This window comes from Phocoena phocoena, chromosome 4, assembly GCF_963924675.1.
Source record: "Phocoena phocoena chromosome 4, mPhoPho1.1, whole genome shotgun sequence".
NCBI lineage: Eukaryota > Metazoa > Chordata > Mammalia > Artiodactyla > Phocoenidae > Phocoena > Phocoena phocoena.
The window spans coordinates 109,777,582-109,785,336 of NC_089222.1; positions in this window are offsets into that span (position 1 = coordinate 109,777,582).

The following is a 7,755-nucleotide window of genomic DNA, read 5'->3' on the forward strand; positions in this document are numbered from 1 at the left end:
GTGTTGAATTTTGTCAAAAGCTTTTTCTGCATCTATTGAGTTGATCATATGGTCTTTACTCTTCAAGTTGTTAATGTGGTGTATCACATTGGTTGATTTGCATATACTGAAGAATCCTTGCATCCCTGGGATAAATTCCACTTGATCATGGTGTTTGATCCTTTTAATGTGTTGTTGGATTCTGATTGCTAGTATTTTGTTGAGGATTTTTGCATCTATATTCATCAGTGATATTGGTTTGTAATTTTCTCTTTTTGAAGTATCTTTGCCTAGTTTTGGCATCAAGGTGATGGTGGCCTCATAGAATGAGTTTAGGAGTGTTCCTTCCTCTGCAATTCTTTGGAAGAGTTTGAGAAAGATGGGTGTTGGCTCTTCTCTAAATGTGTTATAGAATTCGCCTGTGAAGCCATCTGGTCCTGGACTTCTGTTTGTTGGAAGATTATTAATCACAGTTTCAATTTCATTACTCGCAATTTTTCTGTTCATATTTTCTATTTCTTCCTGGTTCAGTCTTGGAAGGTTATATCTTTCTAAGAATGTGTCCATTTCTTCCAAGTTGTCAATTTTATTGGCATAGAGTTGCTTGTAGCAGTCTCTTAGGATGCTTTGTATTTCTGAGGTGTCCATTGTAACTTCTCCTTTTTCATTAATAATTTTTTGATTTGTGTCCTCTCTTTTTTTCTTGATGAGTCTGGCTAAAGGTTTATCACTTTTGTTTATCTTCTCAAAGAACCAGCTTTTAGATTTATTGATATTTGCTATTGTTTTCTTTGTTTCTCTTTCATTTATTTCTGCTCTTATCTTTATGATTTCTTTCCTCCTACTAACTTTAGGTTGTGTTTGTTCTTTGTTCCCTAGTTTCTTTAGGTTTAAATTTAGATTGCTTATTTGAACTTTTTCTTTTTTCTTGAGGTAGGCTCATATTGCTATAAACCTCCCTCTTAGAACTGCTTTTGCTGCATCCCATAGGTTTTGGATTGTCATGCTTTCATTGTCATTTTTCTCTAGGTATTTTTTGATTTCTTCAGTGATCTCTCAGTTATTTATAATGTATTATTTAGCCGCCATATGTTTACAATTTTTATGTTTTTTTTTCCTGTAATTGATTTCAAATCTCATAGTGTTGTTGTCAAGAAAGATGCTTGATATGATTTCAATTTTCTTAAATTTACTGAGGCTTGATTTGTGACCCAAGATGTGATCTATCCTGGAGAATGGGCCATGTGCACTTGAGAAGAAAGTGTAATCTGTTGTTTTCGAATAGAATGCCCTATAAATATCAACTAAATCTCCCTGGTCTATTGTGTCATTTCAAGCTTATGTTTCCTTATTAATGTTATTTCTGGATGATCTGTCCATTGGTGTACGTGAGGTGTTAAAAGCCTCCGTTATTATTTTCTAACTGTCGATTGCCTATTTTATAGCTGCTGGTATTTGTTTTATGTAGTGTCATGCTCCTATGTTCAGTGCATATATATTTATAATTGTTACATCTTCTTCTTGGATTGATCCCTTGATCATTATGTAATGTCCTTCCTTGTCTCTTGTAACATCCTTTATTTTAAAGTCTACTTTATCTGATATGAGTATTGCTACTCCAGCTTTCTCTTGTTTTCCATTTGCATGGAAAATCTGTCTCCATCCCCTCACTTTCAGTCTGTATGTGTCCCTAGGTCTGCAGTGTGTCTCTTGTAGACAGCATATGTATGGGTCTTGTTTTTGTATCCATTCAGCAAGCCTGTGTCTTCTGGTTGGAGCAAATGGTTTAATCCATTCACATTTAAGGTAATCATCAATATGTATGTCCTTATTACTATTTTTTTAATTGTTATGGGTTTGTTTTTGTAGGTCCTTTTCTTCTCTTGTGTTTCCCAGTTAGAGAAGTTCCTTTAGCTATTTTTGGAGAGCTGGTTTGGTGGTGCTGAATTCTCTTAGCTTTTGCTTTTCTGTAAAGCTTTTGATTTCTCTGTCAAATCTGAATGAGATCCTTGCTGGGTAGAGTAATCTTGGTTGTAGGTTCTTCCCTTTCATTACTTTAAATATATCATGCCACTCTCTTCTGGCTTGTAGAGTTTCTGTTGAGAAATCAGCTGTTAACCTTATGGGAGTTCCCTTGTATGGTATTTGTCATTTTTCCCTTGTTGCTTTCAATAATTTTTCTTTGTCTTTAATTTTTGTCAATTTGATTTTTATGTGTCTCAGCATGTTTCTTCTTGGGTTTATCCTGCCTGGGACTCTCTGCACTTCCTCAACTTGGGTGGCTATTTATTTTCCCATGTTAGGGAAGTTTTCAACTATAATTTCTTCAAATATTTTCTTGGGTCCTTTCTCTCTCTCTTCTCCTTCTGGAACCCCTATAATGTGAATGTTGTTGCCTTTAATATTGTCCCAGAGGTCTCTTAGGCTGTCTTCATTTCTTTTCATTCTTTATTCTTTTCCATGGCAGTGAATTCCACCTTTCTGTCTTCCAGGTCATTTATCCATTTTTCTGCCTCAATTATTCTACTATTGATTCCTCCTAGTATATTTTTCATTTCAGTTATTGTATTGTTCATCTCTGTTTGTTCTTTAATTCTTCTAGGTGTTTGTTCTTTAATTCGGCTAGGTCTTTGTTAAACATTTCTTGCATCTTCTCAGTCTTTACCTCCATTCTTTTTCCAAGCTCCTGGATCATCTTCACTATCATTCTGAATTCTTTTTCTGCAACGTTGCCTATCTTCACTTCATTTAGTTGTTTTTCTGGGGTTTTATCTTGTTCCTTCATCTGGTACATAGCCCTCTGCCTTTTCATCTTGTCTATCTTTCTGTGAATGTGGTTTTGGTTCCACATGGTGCAGGATTATAGTTTTCCTTGCTTCTGCTGTCTGTCTTCTGGTTGATGAGGCTATCTAAGAGGCTTATGCATGTTTCCTGATTTGAGGGACTGGTGGAGGGTAGAGCATGGTGTTGCTCTAGTGAGCAGAGCTCAGTAAAAGTTTAATCCACTTGTCTGCTGATGTGTGGGGATGGGTTCCCTCCCTGTTGGTTGTTTGGCCTGGGTTGACTAATACTGCAGTCTACCCAGCTCTTTGATGGGGCTAATGGTGGACTGTGGGAGGGATCACACCAAGGAGTAATTCCCAGAATTTCTGCTGCCAGTGTCCTTGTCCTCATGGTGAGACATAGCCACCCTCTGCCTCTGCAGGAGACCCTCCAACACTAGCAGGTAGGTCTGGTTCAGTCTTCTATAGGGTCACTGCTCCTTCCCCTGGGTCCTGATGCACACTCTACTTTGTGTGTGTCCTCCAAGAGTGGTGTCTCTGGTTCCCCCAGTCCTGTTGAAGTCCTGTAATCAAATCCCGCTAGCCTTCAACGTCTGAATCTGTAGGAATTCAACCTCCTATTGCCAGACCCCCAGGTTGGAAAACCTTACATGGCTCTCAGAACCTTCACTCCAGTGGGTGGACTTCTTTGGTATAAGTGTTCTCCAGTTTTGTGAGTCACCCACCCAGCAGTTATGGAATTTGATTTTATTGTGATTGATCCCCTCCTACCATCTCATTGTGGCTTTTTCTTTGTCTTTGGATGTGGGGTATATTTTTTGGTGATTTCCAGTGTCTTCCTGTTGATAACTGTTCAGCAGTTAGGTGTGATTCTAGTGCTCTCGCAAGAGGGAGTCAGGATCACTCCTAAGCACCAAATATTTTCATTGCAATACTCTAAAGAGATGTTTTTAATGGCACATTAATTAGAAAAGTATTCACCTAACTTGAATTTGGAGACAAAATCTAATATCTTCAAGGAATACAAATTTTTAAAATATATGGTATTCTCATTCATGACTATGAAACTTTCTAAACACTGAAATCAATATATGCCTGCTTAATGAAATATTTTATGTATACCAAAATCAATTTGAAGAAAGAGTGAGAAATACAAAAGTATCTCCATATTTCAATCTAAAAATTTGAGTATACCCTTTAAAAGCTTTATCTAAGATATAAATCTTATTCCACAATCAAAGTTCGAACTTACTGCCCAAATATTAAATGCTTGCTTATATTTGTAATAACCAAAAACTATAAGTAACCAAAATCATGCCACCTGTTGAATGGATGAACCATTTTTTTTAATGTCCATACACTGAAATAGTACTCAGCAAGGAAAAGAAACAGACAACTGATATAGACAACAATATAAATGAATATCTGCACCTTTATACCTCTGAAAGAAACCATAAATAGTAGAATACATACTAGATGACTACATTTAAATCAATCTCTAGAAAAGAAAAAAAAAATATCTATAGTGGTACAAAGCAGATCAGACATTGCCTGGCCCTGAGATTTGGGTGTAAGAATTGATTGGGATGCGTCATGAGAACACTTTTGCAGATACCCAAAATATACAAAATCTTTCTTGTGAGAGTAATTACATGGATATATGCATTTTTTTCAAAACTAATTCAACTAGAAAATTAAAATTGTGCATTTCATTGTATATAAATCAAAAAGTTGATTAAAAAACATAATAACATAACATGCACACACATCAAAATAATTAAATAGAATTAAAATACCAAACAAATGAGATTCTTGCAGATTGATGGTGAGAGTATAAATTAATACAGCCACTGTAGAACTATTTGGCTATGTCTAAAGCTGAATGTGACTTAAAATTTACATTCCTTAATATATGCCTAATAAGACTGAGTTTATATATTCACCAAATGACATGTAAAAGGATGTTTACTGTACCACTAATTTGCCAAAATGTAGATATACAGACCAAATCTATGTGAACTTTGAATGAATAAATGCATTATGATATAGTCAATGGAAATTAATATCATATTACAATTAGAATTTTAAAAAACTGCAATGCTACCCAATAGGATATAAGAATATCACAAACATAATGGGGACTGATAAAAGTCAGATACAAAGTAATAAGTAGCATGTTGAATATATTCAACTTATATAAAGCTCAAAAACTATTTCATAGTCTTTTGAATCATTGTTATGCACACTACAGAGCTAGTGACTACAGGTGGTCACAGGAGCAGTTGCTGGATGTTGTTCTGAGTAGAATTAAACAATGCATTTATTTTGTGAAGATTCATAGATATATACATGTATTAACTATACACTTTTATATATATGTTATACTTCATACTTCAATAAAAAGTTTAGTATACAATGGAATATTACTCAGCCATAAAAAAGAATGAAATTGGTTCATTTGTAGAGACGTAGATGAACCTAGAGACAGTCATACATAGCAAAGTAAGTGAGAAAGAGAAAAACAAATATCATATATCAATGCATATATGTGGAATCTAAAAATATGGTATAGATTATCTTATTTGCAAAGCAGAAATAGAGACACAGATGTAGAGAACAAACATATGGACACCAAGGGGGGGAAGGGGGGATGACATGAATTGGGTGACTGTGATTGACATATATACACTATTGATACTATGTATAAAATAGATAACTAATGAGAAAAAAAATTACTTCAAACAGTTAGCAGTGCTTTAAACATTCAAAACAAAGTAAGTCACTTCACTTCACTGTGTTTTAGAAAGATAATCTTAGAATGTGATAAGCCCACTAGAATGTGTTAAGTCCACATTCTAGTGGACTTTATTTTCCAAAGTATTTGAAGAAAAATTAGTAAATGTCACTCCAGAAAATTATTTCATTACATATTATTTGGGAACATTCTAAGTTAAACTTACATTTGTTTATTTATTGAAGAATTTTAACATGCTTAATAGTTAATATACATTTAGATATTAAGTAGGAAATGCATTAATTCATGAAAAATATTTTCCAAAGAAGCCTTCAATTAGTGTAAATATATACTGTAAATTGCTGTTCTAGTCTTTTTCTATATCTGGTCTTAAATGACTTAAATAGATATAACACTATAAATTTCATTTAGAATTTAGTCTGTCACATCATTCTCCAAATTCAATGATAAATTTTGTTTTATTATTATTGATAATAATGAGAGCTAAATAGACTTTTATACACATTGTTTGCATTAGCTATCAGAAAACTCTATGTTAAAGAAATCATAAATCATTAAATTTAAAAAAATTAAAAATACATTTAAAAAATGGGCTTAATCCTTTCATGGACAAGTAAGGGATACAAGCATTCTTCTAATTATTTACTGTAGAAAATATATGATATTTTATATAGAACACTTGTACCATGAGCAGTCCCTTGGAATTTTATTGCTGTACTAAATGTTAACTGTATCTGGTGAGGTATTTTTGGACTATAGTTGATTTACAACGTTGTGTTAGTTTCAGGTGTACAGCAAAGTGAATCAGTTATACATATACATATATCCACTCTATTTTTTAGATTCTGTTCCCATATAGTTCATTAGAGAGTATTAAGTAGAGTTCCCTGTGCTATACAGTAGGTTCTTATTAGTTATCTAATTTTTATATAGTAGTGTGTGTATATCAATCTCCATCTCCCAATTTATCCCTGTCCCCCCTTTCCCTCTTGGTAACCATAAATTTGTTTTCTACATCTGTGACTCTATTTCTATTTTGTAAATAAGTTCATTTGTACCACTTTTTATACCATTTTTTAGATTCCACATATAAGCGATATCATATGATATTTGTCTTTCTCTGACTTACTTCACTCAGTATGAGACAATCTCTAGGTCCATCCATGTCTCTGCAAATGGCATTATTTTGTTCTTTCTTATGGCTAAGTAATAAATGAGTTTCAAGTGTAGATTTCCCAAGTAACCTGTTTCTAAGATCACACAGAAAATGATGATGTTTCTGGAGAAGGAAGGTAAAATATTCCTGTTGGTTACAATAACTGAACAGCTATAACTAAATTTTTTTCTTGTAGAGAATAAGGAATGAAGAAACTGGACTCTTTTATTCAGTTACAATGGAAATTTAATCTGTAAGAATCTAGTAAAATGTTATGTTGGAAACCTTCTGGGCCATTTGGTTTATGCTATTAAATGAGCAATAATTGTTTCTAACTGAAGGAATTTGAAAGTTGGAAACAAAATCAATGTGTTAACCATCATTATGCCAGTTTTTGCCACAAATATGTGTATACCTCTTCTAAAACTGAAAAAAACACATAATTATTGAAACAATTTCTATCAGTAAAAGTACTTTGAATAATAAACCATATCTGTTTCAACATATCAGGTAATTTTCATAATTTTCACAAAAAGTATCCTCATAATAGTTTGGAGATAATTGAAATATGGAGAATTCCACACAAACTTAATTGTGTCTATTACTTTTTTGCATAGAGTGAGGTGATAAATATTTTATGTTACTCAGTTACTTTCCAGAAAACCTGAATGTAGTTTGAAAGTGAATGAGGTTTTAACTGTTTTGTCAGAATTCAGATTTAAATCTGAAAAGACAAATTAAATACAAATCATCAGAGTAGACTTTTTACAGGAATAAAAAAAGATTAGTTATCTTGGCTACCTCATAATGAACATGGCAGTGTAACATTCAACAGAAATAAAGAGAAGATAACATAATTATCATTAAGAATATTTTTCCTTCCTGAAGTAAATAATCCTGGTAATTTTATTTCAAATATTGTAAAAGACAAACATTAAACAATGACAAGAGAATTGAAAATATTTATATAGACAAATAACATTTTTGTTCTTTGAACTGTTTTTCAGAACTCTAAAGATTAACACTGAAATACTCTAATTTATAATAGCATCAAAAATAATTAAATTTGACTTGAATAAATT